Genomic DNA, 15,753 nt, shown 5'->3' with positions numbered 1-15,753 from the left:
CATCCAATTTTCTATGATTCCTCAACAGGCATGTGGGTGTGACACAATTTTATGAACAAATGCTGTCACTAAGCACAGTGACAGAAAAGCCAGGTATCCAAGTCCATATGGTTCTGACCATTTAGGTGGGAACCCCACATGCTTTGTTGACACATGAAATAAAGGAGAAGGGCACCTGGGTGGCCCAGTCCTTAAGTATCTGACTTCAGCTCAGGTCATGACCTCATAGTTGATGAGCCTGAGTCACATATCAGGTAAGCTCCAGCCCGGTTTCAGGTGAGCTCCTGTCTCTCTCCCTCTCCCTCCCTCCCTCCCTCCCTCTCTCTGTCCCTCTGTCTCTGCCCTTCATCCACTTGGGCCCTCTCTCTTTCTCTCTCTCTCAAAAAAAAGGCAGTGTGGTTTATAGACAAGGTGAGGTTGAAACCTGTACTTTTCAAAGTCTGGAGTGTTAATTGATAGTGTTAATGTTCATACATCTCCATTTTTCTTGTGGTCCTGTCAGTCTTTGAGAGCAGCACACGTTTCAAAATAGCCGATTTCAGAGTCTTCTTATTTGGCTCCGGCAGCTAGGAAGCTTGGGTTTGTCACCCAGCCAAGTAAGCCCAGATATTTGGTCTACGTTTTTAGGTGGCCTGTCTTTGGTCAATACAATTCCTTGCTCTGCAACTCTCTCGGAAGATTCACACATTCAATGTTAAGCTGTCTTCAACATTGACCTGTCCTCAGGGTGGTCCGAGTGGATGCCTGGCTGGCTTCTGGCGGGTGGGCCAGGTTTCTGCTAGATCTGTGCCAGACATGGGAGACTGGTGTATTGTGTATATACTGGGAGAAAAGAAAACCCTTAACTGAAGATATAAAGAAAAGGCAGCTCTTCCACTGACAACTTGGAAGGAAATAATTTCCCCTCATTTAGCCTTAGAAGACCAGCTCATTCTTCAAGTCTTCTGAAACAAAATTAAAGTATGACTGAGAAGGACCAAGATGGCAGAACAGTATGGAAGTATTTTTTGTGTCTCTTATCGCTGAAATGCAGCCAGATCACCACTAAACTCTCTCACACACCTAGAAAACTGATCTGAGCATTAATGCAACAATCTACACAACCTGAACCCCAGAACTTGGCAGGTACGCAGGACGGAGAGGTGAACTGGGGGAGAGAGAAGCCGTGGAGGGCAGGGAGCTGTTTTTGCTTGTGGAGAGAGGACAGAGACAGGGGTAGAGTACCTGAAAAGCATCCCCTCCCCCATAAGCAGCTGGAAAGAAAGTGGAAAAATGGAAACAGCAGCAGGGACTGAACAAAAAAAGGGAGAAAGGACAAAGGAGAGGGTTTAAACACCATCAAGACTCTATAAACAGGGGGGAGCACACAGTCTGAGGCTCCACAGCTCGATACTTGGTGGGGCTCTGGTGGGAAGGGCGAATCCCCAGGGGCAGAGAATGAGGTCCGAGGGGTCCATGGGCCACACAGAGTGGCAGTTCCCCTGTGGGGAGGACATTTGTTACAGGCTGTGCAGCCTCCCCACAGGCAAAGATCCCAGTAGACCCTGGAGAACAACCACATTTGCTGGTGCTGGCATAAAGATGTTGAGGGGGAAGCCTGGTGCTAGATGTGTGTTGTGATTTTCCATAAACCCTGAACTGCTGCTGCTACAAGATCACGCGAACTTTTTCCGCGGCTGGCTGGCACCCAGCCACAGTCTCTGTGCACCAGCAGCAGCGTGGTATCCTGAACATTCCTGTGGACAGGCTGGCACCTGGCCATTGCTCTGCAAGACCCTCCCCCAGAGGAACTCAGTGGGTCAAAGCCCCAGTTCCTCAAAAGGGAGGGGTTGAAGGGAGGGGCCAACATGGTAGAGAAGTAGGGGGGTCCGAAGTTCTGTCCTCTCCAACAAAGCCATGTTGAGGCTAAAGGACCTTGAACCCCAAGAGTCCGGGAGGAAAAGAGGCAGAGTTGCTTCCAGGGACCCACCTGGACAACCTGACAGGCCATAGGAGGAGCGCTTCAGGGAACAGACATCATGCCCACAGTGGAGGCGGGACCTGCCTACATCAAACCTCCCCCCTCCGTGCCTGGCAACTGCCTATCTACTGGAGTGGGATTGAAGCTGAGATAGCCCCTCCTCCAGAGCAGCGCTTTTGCCTTGCCTGGTTTAGTTCATGGACAATTCTTATTATATAGATATATTCTTCCTTCCTTTTCTTGTTCTTATCTCTTCCCTCCTCTAGTCTGGTTACCCTGGTTTTTGGCCTATTTAAGCAGACATGTTTAATCCGTTCTCTTGATACATGTTCTATACCTCCTTCCTTATTTTCCTTTCTCTCCCTCTGGATTAAGCCATATAGTTTCTTTGATCAAGTTTATTTTCTCTTCTTTTTCCCCACCCCCTTCTTTACTTTTGTTTCTCTGTCTCTATTAAGCCTAATAGTTTCTCTGTCTGGACAACTTTACCTTCTTTTCTTTTTCCCCGCCTCCTTCTTTATTTTCCTTACACTCTCTCTGGATTAAGCCTATAGTTTCTTTGCCTGGTCAAGTTTTATTTTTTCTTCTTCCCCAGCCCTGTGATTTCTCTTTTTGTATGGGATAAGGCCTCTTCCATCAGCACTGCCTCCACCCCATTGTTTACTTGTAGTTGGTGTTTCTGATTTTTTGCTTTTGGTTTTGTGTATGTGTGTGTGTGTGTGTGTGTGTGTGTGTGTCTTTTCTGTTGTTTTTTTGTTTGTTTGTTTGTTTGTTTTCCTTTCCAGGACTACTTCAATGAACAAACCAAAGCACACCTGGTGGAGGGTCCGAAACATTACTACAAGCAGGGAGATAAAGTAATCAAAGTAACAACAACAGAGAGCAAGTAACTCTCCGAAGAACACCTCCTGAAGGGCCAGGCCTTGGACAGCGTATGATCCCTCTTTAATATAGTAGAGCTTGCAGGTGCAAGACATATAACGAGCATTTAAAACACATAAGGGACAGAAAACTAGCCAAAATGATGAAACGGAAGAATTCTCCTCAAAAGAAATTCCAGGAGGAAATGACAGAGAATTGATCAAAACTGAACAAGAATTTAGAATAATAGTCATAAGATTAATCACTGGGCTTGAATAAAGCACAGAAGACAGCAGAGAATCTATTGCTGCAGAGATCAAGGAACTTAAAAATAGTCATGATGAATTTAAAAATGCTGTAAATGAGGTACAAAATAAACTAGAGGTGGTGACAGCGAGAATTGAAGAGGCAGGGGGAAGAATAGGTGAAATAGAAGATAAAATTATGGAAAAAGATGAAGCTGAGAAAAAGAGAGATAAAAACATTCTGAATCACAAGGGGATAATTAGAGAAGTAAGTGATTCAGTTAAATGTAACAATATCTGTATCATAGGAGTTCCAGAAGAAGAAGAAGAGAGAGAGAGGGGCCAAAGCTAAGAACAAATCATAGTTGAGAACTTCCCCAATCTGGGGAAGGAAACAAATATCACAATTCAGGAGGCACAGAGAACTCCCTTCAGACGTAACTTGGATTGATTTTCTACATGACATATAGTGAAACTGGCAAAATACAAAGATAAGGAGAGAATTCTGAAAGCAGCTAGGGATAAATGCCCTTAACCTACACGGGTAGATACATGAGGGTAGTAGCAAACCTATCCACTGAAACTTGGCAGGACAAAAGGGAATGGCAGGAAATTTTCAATGTGATGAACAGGAAAAATATGCAGATAAGAATCCTTTACCCAGCAAACTTGTCATTCAGAACAAAGTTGAGCTGATAGATGGTTTTATGTCCTTAATCCAGTCTCTTTGTTCAGACAGTGAGTCAATTCAGTCAAATTCATTTCAGGAAGAGGCAATGCAGGTATCTTCTTAGAGGGAGGCCTCTGCTTCAAACAATCAGGTAATAAATAAGAGGCAATTCTATGGCAATACAAGAAAGATAATGGTTAATAAAAGGATCCAGTTATAAACCAGTTTCTGAGTTCCAAGGATAGCCAGTTGAAAGAATCTCTAGATGCTGGGCTTAAAGCATCTTTAGGCAGATAAGGTAGGTAGGTAGTGGCAGGCTGACAGACTTTCTGAGAGGCTCACAGAGGAACCGGCATGAAGATTGTCTACATATGAGTTTTGCAGTGATTTCTCAGAAGGTTACATCAAGTTGTTCATATTCCATTTGCAGGGCTTCAGGAAAAGGGGAGTTTGGGGTATCCAGTGATTCCAAGTCAAAAGGATAGAAAAAAAATGGAAAATATTAGTTTGGAGACTTGTGGCCAGGCTTCAGAGGAAACTAGAAGAAATTAGGATCTCGTCCAGTTCATAGTGAACTCTATTAGACTGTAAAATCCACAATGGTGTGTTATTGAAACATAATGTTTCTTTCTATAATCACCCTCATTTTTACCAAGGACAGCCAAATTAAGACCAATTTGTTTGCAAAGTGTAATAGTTGCTTTTTTTTTTAACTTGGCCTGATGATGAAATTGCTGTAAATCATAGCTTATGAGAAAAAGTTTCTTAGGATTCCTTACTAATTAACAGTCCCAAACATCTGTTTTCTTCATCCTGTTAATTCATCATGAATTTGTTGTCTCCTTGTCACAATGTATGAAAACTGACTGCCTTGCTTATAGACCCAGATATAAGTATCAGGCTGTTTTTCCAATGGGTTTTACTGGCTCCATAAAGTCTGCCTGAGTTCCTTCAAGCAGTCTGGTCATATCTGTGTCTGTGCAAGTCCCCCCTTGAATATGACATTTCTGTCAAAGTCTTGGTGATGTAACCAGTGTTTCCAAATATGTCCTGTTACAAGGATAGCAGATTCTTATTCAACTTATGCAAATTAACCTATTGTCGTGAACATATGAGAATACTCACTGAAAGGTTTTGAATTCTGGACAGATTGGTAGGGACAAAAAGATAAGTGTCCCAGTCTTTTCATAGAAGCATGTTTTATCATACAGCTGTAAGTCATAGCTTAAAATAGTTTCCTTAATACTGGAAAAAACATTTAAAAATCAGCAATGTTTCAAAAAAATTTGCAAAAATGAGAATCATCTTCTATTCATCCAGTCTCATGTCATTAATTCTTGTTCTGCTTCAATCCAGATCTTCCATTCGTTCTGGAAATTCTTAACCCAGTTCAGCTTCACAATCTTAAGGTTTTCAGAAGCCTATAGAAAAGAGTTCTTCCCATCAGCATCATTGCAGGTGAAACACATTTGCAGAAGCTTTTGTAAAAGCGTCTGAGTAAAAGTCTAACTGTCTATAAATGATAAAGATTTAAAATGTCCAAGGTTAAAGATCTGATGAGAGATCATGACAAGGCTGCTGACAAGGAAATTGGTTATTTCTCTGACACACGACAGTAAAATCTCAGGACATATCAGGTTTCTAAGAGTTGCATATGATTTCTAAAACACTTACTTTATTAACATATTTCTAAATAAATGTAACCTAAGGGTGTTAATATCCCTTATTTGACATTGCTTCCTATGTAATTTAACATAAGAAATAAGCCTAATTAGTGTTAATATCTTCCTTTTTATAAAAAGACCAAATCTCTTGAAAATGTTTCATGGATCCTCTGGAATATTTTAATTGCATTGTGGTCAAAATACTTCATTTTAGAATTTGATTTTGGAAAGTGTGTGTTACAAAAAATCAAAATATTTGAACATTTGATTAAATAGGATCACATATCATTATGCAACAATATTTAACTATTCAACCCAAGTGACAATAAAAGATTCCTTTTTGAAGAGAAGTGAGCCTTTATTCCCTTGTTCCACAAATAAAATGGGCTGAATTGGTTGCTTTTCGGTGATTAATCAAGAGACCAACAAATCCCATATCCTCATGCAACTCATCTGACTCTTCCTATGCTTCGGCTTTGGCCAGGGCTGAGGGCAGCAGCAGGTACAGCAGTGGTGGTGATGGCTTCAGCAAGTGGGAAGCTGTAACCAGTCCATGCAGACAAAGCCAGAACCTGCTTGTGTCCATTGATGATAGGATGGGGCAGTGAGGCAACAATCAGGTGACCTATCTGCAGACAGACACTGGCAACACTGCAGACACCCTCCAGGAAGTGAGAATGTAGTTTCCTCTGTGATGTCAAGCACTTCACGGTTGTAGATGCTGCCATTGTCAAACACCTGCTGGTGATCATCCCAAAGGAGAAGGGGGAGTTTCTCAGCACATTCAGCTGTGTGGCCTCGCTGGCCCCCGCTTTGTCTCCAGTCTTAATCAGCCACACATCACTCAGGATTTCAGTGGTGCCCCTGGACATTTTAGTGGTGATGCCTAAAGCCTGGGAGAAGAAGGTCTTCTTCAGCCCCAGACAAGTGTTCTGGGCTAGTACAGTGACTTCACATGGGGCTATGGCACCACCACGGGCGGCAGCTGGCACCTTAGCCAGAAGCATGTCCCTGATCTCGGTGAGGTCCTCCTTGGTGAGCACAAAGCCCACATGCACCCAGATATGAGGCAACGGTTTCTCCAGAGCTGGTTGTTCTCCAGATGCCCTCAGATGACCTCATACATCATGGGGATCATGCCACAGCAGCACCACAGCGTTCCCATGCAAACACATGGGGGCCTACTGCGTCTTCCTGGAACCCACGTTGTCTGCTCCCACAATGAAGGATGATCGTCCAAAAGATGGATGATCTTAAGGAAGTACTTGGACTTCCGGGTCACCTTGTCTTCCCTGGGCATCATGGGGATGCATCAATGATTGCCATGCAGAGTTTAAGAAAGAAGTCACTCTCATGATGACACCTGGAAAGGAGGGCCAAGAATAAAAGATTTTAAAGGCAAATGCTGCAGGTTATACAATAGTGAACAAACTTTAGCTCTTTTAATATTAAGACTCAGTTTTCTTGAATAATCTGATAAAGACAAAGCACAGAAAATTTATATTTCTTTTTTTATATCCTTTTTTTGAAAATTTATTTATTTATTTATATTTTAATTTACATCCAAGTTAATTAATATATAGTGCAACAATGATTTCAAGGCTAGTTCCAGTGACTCATTCCCTATGAATACCACCCACTGCTCATCCCAACAAGTGTCTTCCTATTGCCCCTTACCCATTTAGCCCATCCCACCTTCTGTCTCCTCCAGCAATCCTTGTTTGTTCTCTATATTTAAGAGTCTGTTATGTTTTGTTCCCCTCTCCGTTTTTGTATTATTTTTGCTTCCCTTCCCTTATGTTCATCTGTTTTGTCTCTTAAAGTCCTGAGTGAAGTCATATGATTTTTGTCTTTCTCTGACTGATTAATTTCACTTAGCATAATACCCTCCAGTTCCATCCACGTAGTGGCAAATGGCAAGATTTCATTCTTTTTGATTGCTGAGTAATACTCCGTTGTATATATATACCACGTTTTCTTTATCCATTCATCCATCGATGGATTTTGGGCTCTTTCCATACTTTGGCTATTGTTTATAGTGCTGCTATAAACATGGGGGTGCAAGTGTCCCTTCAAAAAAGCATACCTGTATCCCGTGGATAAATGCCTAGTAGTGCAATTGCTGGGCCGTAGGGTGGTTGTATTTTTAGTTTTTTGACAAACCTCCATACTGTTTTCCAGAGTGGCTGCACCAGCTTGCATTGCCACCAACAATGCAAAAGAGATCCTCTTTCTCCGCATCCCCGCCAACATCTGTTGTTGCCTGAGTTGTTAATGTTAGCCATTCTGACAGGTGTAAGGTGATATCTCATTGTGGTTTTGATTTGTATTTCCCTGATGATGAGCGATGTTGAGCCTTTTTTCATGTGTCGGTTGGCCATCTGGATGTCTTCTTTGGAGAAGTGTCTGTTCATGTTTTCTTCACTGGATTATTTGTTTTTTGGGTGTTGAGTTTGATAAGTTCTTTGTAGATTTTGGATACTAACCCTTTATCTGATATGTCATTTGCAAATATCTTCTCCCATTCTGTCAGCTGCCTTTTAGTTTTGCTGATTGTTTCCTTCTCTGTGCAGAAGCTCTTTATTTTGATGAGGTTCCAATAGTTCATTTTTAGTTTTGTTTCCCTTGCCTCTGGAGACGTGTTGAGTAAGAAGTTGCTGTGGCTGAAGCCAAAGAGGTTTTGCCTGCTTTCTCCTCCAGGAATTTGGTGGCCTCCTGTCTTACATTTAGGTCTTTCATCCATTTTGAGTTTATTTTTGTGTGCGGTGTGAGAAAGTGGTCCAGGTTCTTTCTTTCTTTTTTTTTTTTTTTTTTTTTTTTGCATGTCTCTGTCCAGTTTTCCCAGCACCATTTGCTGAAGAGACTGTCTTTACTCCATTGGATATTCTTTCCTGCTTTGTCAAAGATTAGTTGGCCATATGTTTGTGAGTCCATTTCTGGGTTCTCTATTTTGTTTCATTCATCTGAGTGTCTGTTTTTGTGCCGGTACCATTCTGTCTTTACAGATTTGTAATACATCTTGAAGTCCGGGATTGTGATGCCTCCTGCTTTGGTTTTCTTTTTCAGGATTGCTTTGCTATTTGGGGTTTTTTCTGGCTCCATACAAATTTTGGGATTGCTTGTTCTAGGTCTGTGAAGAATGCTGGTGTTATTTTGATAGGGATTGAATTGAATGTGTAGATTGCTTTGGGTAGTATCAACATTTTAAAAATATTTGTTCTTCCCATCCAAGAGCATGGAATATTTTTCCATGTTTTTGTGTCTACTTCAATTTCTTTTATAAACTTTCTATAGTTTTTAGTGTATAGATTTTTCACGTCTTTGGTTAGGCTTATTCCTAGGTATAATGTGGTTTTTGGTGCAATCATAAATAGAATCATTTCTTTGATTTCTCTTTCTGTTGCTTCATTATTGGTGTATAGAAATGCAACTGATTTCTGTGCATTGATTTTATATCCTGTGACTTTGCTGAATTCATGGATCAGTTCTAGAAGTTTTTTGATGGAATCTTTTGGGTTTTCCATACAGAGCATCATGTCATCTGCAAAGAGTGAAAGTTTGACTTCCTCCTCGCCGATTTGGATGCCATTTCTTCCTTTGTGTTGTCTGATTGCTGAGGCTAAGACTTCCAATACTATGTTGAATAGTAATGGTGAGAGTGGTCATCCCTGTCATGTTCCTGACCTTTGGGGGAAACCTCTCAGCTTTTCCCCATCATTCCAACTATCCTTGAATCAATTATGTCCATCCCTGTCCCCAAAATGAAAACACGGTTACATAAATCTTGATGGGCAGCTGGATACTGCCTCCAAAGGGTCCCTAATTTTGCAATGTTTGATAAACCTTTGTATGCTCTTCTCTCAGATATCAATGGACTTTAGAGGCATTAACCTCCTTTGAAGCCTTAAAACTGGCTCTGTCCACACCCCAGCTCTTAGCTTATGTAACTTTGACAAGCCCTTTCATTTATACTGAATGAAAGGAATGGTGTTGCTTCATGCTTTCTGGGACAGCATTTTGCCAATCAGATACAACCAGGAGCACATTTCTCATGCCCATCAGACACTGTGGCATCAGGTATAGCCCCATGCTTCCTGAGGTGGCCACAGCTGCCACCTGATGGACATAGCCAGCACTCTGACATTAAGCTTCCCTATTCACCTGTGCGTCCCCATGTGGTGCCTGCTGTCTTACAAGTTCATAAATCATAGCACCTCTCTACAACATGACAGACCCATTACAAACAAGCGCTTTTAACTAACCCTCTGTCATCTTATTTCCGTTGCTAAAAGGCTTATAATTGCTGACATATTACAACTATTCACCCTCCTTCTAAAACCATCATTGTTCACTGTTCAGCGCATACTAAGACAGCTGATGTTGCATCTTTAAAAAATGATAGGGTTGGCAGAGCTGTAAGTATGCACCCCAAACAGGCCTACTTGTTCTTTCTCCACACAGTTGTGAACCCTGCCTTTATCCCTGACTGACAGTATTCATTACCCGGCAAATGCCCCACAGTCTACAAAGGACAGTCAGATACAAAAAGGTGTCAAACAACTATCAGATGGATTATACAGTGGGCCAAATCCACTTCCTAGAGCACCCTTTCTTTTGACCATGTGGCTTACACTTACCACCCACCAAATTGGACACAAAGATAATGAAGGACCAAAAAGACAGTTGGATTTGCCCAGGCATCCACAACATTCCTGACCAAATGATTTCCCAGTGAATGATTTCTAAATCCCGGGAAATCTCTGGAAGAAATCAGCACACCCCAGGAAGGCTTCCTAGGCCCACCTGCCCTCTGTGATTGTATAGACAGATTTGATAGATGTGCCCCAAGCCCTGTGCAATCTCACTGTTTGGTCACTGTCTGCATGCTCAGCAGATGGGCTGATGCTCTCTGACTAGATGTGGCACTGCCACAGCAGGCAATAAAGAAACTAACACCTCCATTTCTCCTTATGGAGAAATGCCATTCCCTATGGTTTGCATCAGACAAAACATTCTGTTTACAGGAGGTGTAAACCACCTGTTTGCAAAATCTTTGGGTACACATTAAAATTTCATACCATATATTATCTTCAATTATCAAGGCAAATGGAACATTAAAATCTAGACATAAGATGGATTGTAAGATAAATATCAAGAAATTAACCATGAAAGGCCAAACACTTTGCTCCTGAACCTTATTAGGATCCAGAATACTCCAAACAGGGGACACGGACTGAACCCTTTTGAAAGAGTGTTTGGTTGTCAAAGCCTACTGGCATCTCTAAATCTTCCATCCGTGGCTGGACAATATGATGCTATGACTAACTTGAGATGAGGACTCTCTAGTACACCTGAAGCACCTGCCAACAGAGAAAAGAGGCATGGCCTCCACCAACTGGTGAGGCTGGCCACACTTGTCCACCAGAAGACCAGGTGGACCTCAAGATCTTTGGAAGAAAATGTGTGCCGTCACCTCGCTGGGAAGGACCTTATGAAGTACTGCTCATCAGCTACACTGCTATCAGAACAGAAGAAAAACCCTCCTGGATTCTTGCAAGCCATGCCAAAATTGATTTTATTTAAGATTTTTTTAAGAATGAGTTTTCATATCAAAAGGATACTGATGCAACATTAAAACTTAGGTTTTCTCTCTGTTACAAGGGACAAAACATTTTCTTAAGGGTGTTAGTTTGCTTATTATAAAAAATATAACCAAAGTTTTTCCTTATCTTAATGACCAGTTGTCTAGAAATACAAATTTTGTGGAAGGGCCGAGATGGTGGAACAGCATGGAAGGTTTTTTTTTTTTGCATCTCTCATCCCTGAAATGCAGCAAGATCAACACCAAACCATCTTGCACACGTAGAAACTGAGTTGAGGAGTAACACAATGATCTGCACAACTTGAACCACAGAACTCAGCAGGTATGCAAAGCAGAGAGGTGAACTGGGGGAGAGAGAAACTACTGAGGGCAGAGAGCTGTTTTTTCTTGCAGACAGAGGACAGAGATGGGGGAGATTAAGGGAAAACACCCCCCCAAAGCAGCTGGAGAGAAAGAGGAAGAGTGGAAACAGATGTAAGGGACTGAACAAAAAAAGGAGAAAGGAGAAAGGAGAGGGTTTAAATTCCATTAAGACTATATAAACAGGGAGGGTGTAGAGTCTGAAACTCCACAGCTCAACACATTGTGGTGCTCTGGTGGGAAGGGAAAATTCCAGAAGGAGAGAGCAAGGTCTGAGTGTCCTCGGGCCACATGGGGGAGGTGCTTCCCCTGCTGGGATGACATTTGGTAGAGGTGATGTGGCCTCCCCAGAGGCCAAGTTCCCATTAGACCCCAGAGAGCAGCCACATTTGCTGATGTTGGAACAAGAATGCTAAGGGTGGAGCCTGGCACCAGAGGTGTGTGGTGATTTTCCATAATCCCTGAAATGCTGTGTCTACACGATTGTAGGAACTTTTTCTGGGGAAGACTGGCACAAAGCAGCAGTCTCTGGGCATCGGCAGCAGCACTGTCATGCAAACGTTCCTGGGGGCAGGCCTGCACCTGACCATTATTGGTGAGACCCTTCCCCAGAGGATCTCAATGAGTCAAAGCTGCAGGACCATCAGAAGTGAGGGGTTAGGCAACAGCCCCATCTGAGATAAATTTTGGGAGGGAGGTGCCACCTTGCAAACTGATGGCTTATTCACGGACAGTGTAGAAGTGGGGAATGGATGGAGGTGGGAGACGAAGGAGGGTTGCTTCATTGCTGGTCGGGAAGAACACAGAGTCCTGATACTAGAGACTTGGTAGCTGAAGGATGCCATTGTCACCCCTCCAGCACATGCGCATACACACCTACGCTCACCACAGCAATTAAACCCAGTAAGTAAGCAGCACCATCTAGTGGAGAAGAGAGCCATTACACTAAACCCCACCCAATTGGGCCAACAGCACTCTTGAACACCACAAGTCTCTCCACCAGCTTAGTTTATGGACTCTAAAGTTCTTCATAGTTTACTTCTAGGGGAAACTGGATGTAATTTCAATAGTGTTTCATTCTGTTCACTGTTCTATCTATTCATTTTTTTTCTTTTTATTTTCTTTTCTTATTCTTGAATATAGAAAGAGAAAAACGTTATTTTTATTTTCTGGTTTTATAAGAAAGATTTTCTTTAATTTTTCTACTATATTTTTTTGTAATTTTTTGAAATTCTATTTTACTTTCAACATTTCATTTTATTCTATCTTATTGTATTCATTTTTTTTTCAAATTTTCAAACGTTTTCTTTTTTTCCTTTTTAAAAATGTTCTTTTATTTCCCTTTTTCTCTAATGTATCAAGCTTCCATCAACAGCCAGACCAAAACACACCTAGGATCTAGCATCCTTTATTTGATTTTTCGTGGTTTTTTTAATTTTTTAATTTTTTTTACCTTATTAATTTATTTTCTTCCTTTGAAATGACAAAATGAAGGGATTCACCCAAAAGAAAGAACAGGAAGAAATGACACCCAGGGAATTAATCAACATATATACAAGCAAGATATCTGAACCAGAATTTAGAATCACGATAATAAGAATACTAGCTGGGGTTGAAAATAGCATAGAATCCCTTTCTGTGGAAATTGAAGTAAAAGCTAGTCAGGATGAAATTGAAAAATGGTATAACTGAGCTGCAATCTCAAATGGATGCCACAGTGGCAAGGATGGATGAAGCAGAGCAGCAAATCAGCAACCTAGAGGATAAACCTTTGGAGAATAATGAAGCAGAAAAAATGAGGGAGACTAAGGCAAAAGACCACTATATAAGAATTAGGAAACTCAGTGACTCATTAAAAAGTAATAACATCAGAATCATAGGGGTCCCAGAAAATGAAAAGAAAAAAGGGTAGAAGACTGTGGTGAGTGAATTATAGTAGAAAACTTTCCTAACCTGGGGAAAGACACAGACATCAAAATCCAGGAAGCACAGAGAACTCCCATTAGATTCAACAAAAACCAATCATCAAGACTTATGATAGTCAAATTCACAAAATACTCAGGCAAGGAAAGAATCATGAAAGCAGCAAGAGGAAAAAAAGTCCTTAACCTACAAGGGAAGACAGATCAGGTTCACAACAAACATATCTACAGAAACTTGGCAGGCCAGAAAGGAGTGGCAGAATATATTCAATGTGTTGGATCAGAAAAATATGCATCCAAGAATTCTTTATCCAGCAAGGCTGTCATTCAAAGTAGAAGGAGAGATAAAAAGTTTCCCAGAAAAGCAAAAATTAAAGGAATTCGTGACCACTAACCAGTCCTGCAAGCGATATTAACAGGGACTCTCTGAGGTGAGAAAAGAGGGGAAAAAAACACAAAAGACCAAAAGTGACAAAAATTACAAAGGACCACAGAACACCACAAGAAACTCTAACTCTACAGGGAACATAATGGCAATAAATTAATATCTTTCAGTACTCACTAAATGTCAATGGGTTGAACCCTCCAATCAAAAAACATAGGGTAACAGAAGGGATAAGAAAACAAGATCCATCTATATACTGTTTACAAGAGACCCATTTTAGACCTAAAGACACCTTCAGATTGAAAGTAAGGGGATGTAGAACCCTCTATCATGCTAATGGTCACCAAAAGAAAGCCAGAATAGCCACACTTATATCAGAAAATCTAGATTTTAAAATAAAGACTGTATGGGGCACCTGGGTGGCTCAGTTGGTTAAGCATCCAACTTCAGCTCAGGTCATGATCTTGCAGTTTGTAAGTTCAAGCCCTGCATTGGGCTCTGTGCTGACAGCTCAGAGCATGGAGCCTGCTTCAGATTCTGTGTCTCCCTTTCTCTGTTTCTCCACCCCCCCCCACTCTGTCTCTCTCTCAAAAATAAATAAGCATTTTAAAAAATTGAAAATAAAGACTGTAACAAGAGATGAAGAAGGACATTATATCATAAATAAGGGCTCTATCCACCAAGAAGATCTAAAAATTTTAACATTTATGCTCCAAACGTGGAAGCACCCAACTATATAAATCAATTAATCACAAACACAAAGAAACTTATTGGTAATAATACCATAATAGTAGGGACTTCACTACCCCACTTACAGCAAATGGACAGATCATGTAAGCAGAAAATCAACAAGGAACTAATTACTTTGAATGACACACTAGACCAGAGGGACTTAACAGATATATTCAGAACATTTCACCCTAAAGCAGCAGAATACACATTTTTCTCAAGTACACCTGGAACATTCTCCAGAATAGATCACATACTGGGACACAAATCAGCCCTATATAAGTACAAAAAGATCAAGAACATACCTTTCATATTTTCAGACCACAATGCTATGAAACTCAAAATCAACCACGAGAAAAATTTGGCAAGATAACAAATACTTGGAGACTAAAGAACCACCTACTAAAGAATTAATGGGCTAATGAAGAAGTTATAGAGGAAATTACAAAGTACATGGAAGCCAATGAAAATGATAACACCACAGTCCAAAACTTCTGGGAAGCAGCAAAGGCTGCTATAAGTGGGAACTATATAGCAATCCAGGACTTCCTAAAGAAGAAAGAAAGGTCTCAGTTGCAGAACCTATCATTACACCTTAAAGAGTTTGGAAAAGAACAGCAAATAAAACACCAAAACAGCAGAAGACAGGGAATAATAAAGATTACAGCAGAAATCAATGCTATCACAACCAAAAAAACAGTAGAACAGATCAACGAAACCAGAAGCTGGTTCTTTGAAAGAATTAGCAAAATTGATAAACCCCCAGCGAGTTTTATCAAAAAGAAAAAGGAAAGGACCCAAATAACTAAAACCGAGAATGAAAGAGAAGAGATCACAACCAACACAGCAGAAATAAAAACAATAATAAGGGAATATTATGAGCTGTTATATGCAATAAAGTGGGCAATCTGGAAGAAATGGACAAATTCCAAGAAACACATAAACTACCAAAACTGGAACAAGAAGAAATAAAAAAGTTGAACAGACAATAACCAGTAAATAAATCGAATTACTAATCAAAAATCTCCCCAAAACGAAGAACCCAACACCAGATGGTTTTCCAGGGGAATACTACCAAACATTTAAAGGAGAGTTAACACCTTTTTTCTTTTGAAGCTGTGCCAAAAAATAGAAATGGAAGGAAAACTTCCAAACTCTTTCCATGAAGCCAGCATTACCTAGATTCCAAAACCAGATGAAGACCCCACTAAAAAGAACTACAGACCAATTTCCCTGATGAACAGGGATGCAACATCCTCAAGAAGATACTAGCCAACTGGATAAATAATACATTAAAAGAATTATTCACCATGACCAAGTGGGATTTATATCCAGGATGTAGGGTTGGTTCAATA

The 15,753-nt window shown here is 40.9% G+C and overlaps 1 pseudogene; it reads right to left on the bottom strand.

The window, feature by feature from the left end:
* Nucleotides 1-5,743: 5,743 nt before the first annotated feature.
* Nucleotides 5,744-6,700, bottom strand: LOC111559121 (annotated as a pseudogene).
* Nucleotides 6,701-15,753: the final 9,053 nt, after the last annotated feature.

This window comes from Felis catus, chromosome D4 (assembly GCF_018350175.1).
Source record: "Felis catus isolate Fca126 chromosome D4, F.catus_Fca126_mat1.0, whole genome shotgun sequence".
Lineage (NCBI taxonomy): Eukaryota > Metazoa > Chordata > Mammalia > Carnivora > Felidae > Felis > Felis catus.
This window is presented reverse-complemented; position numbering and strand designations above follow the sequence as displayed.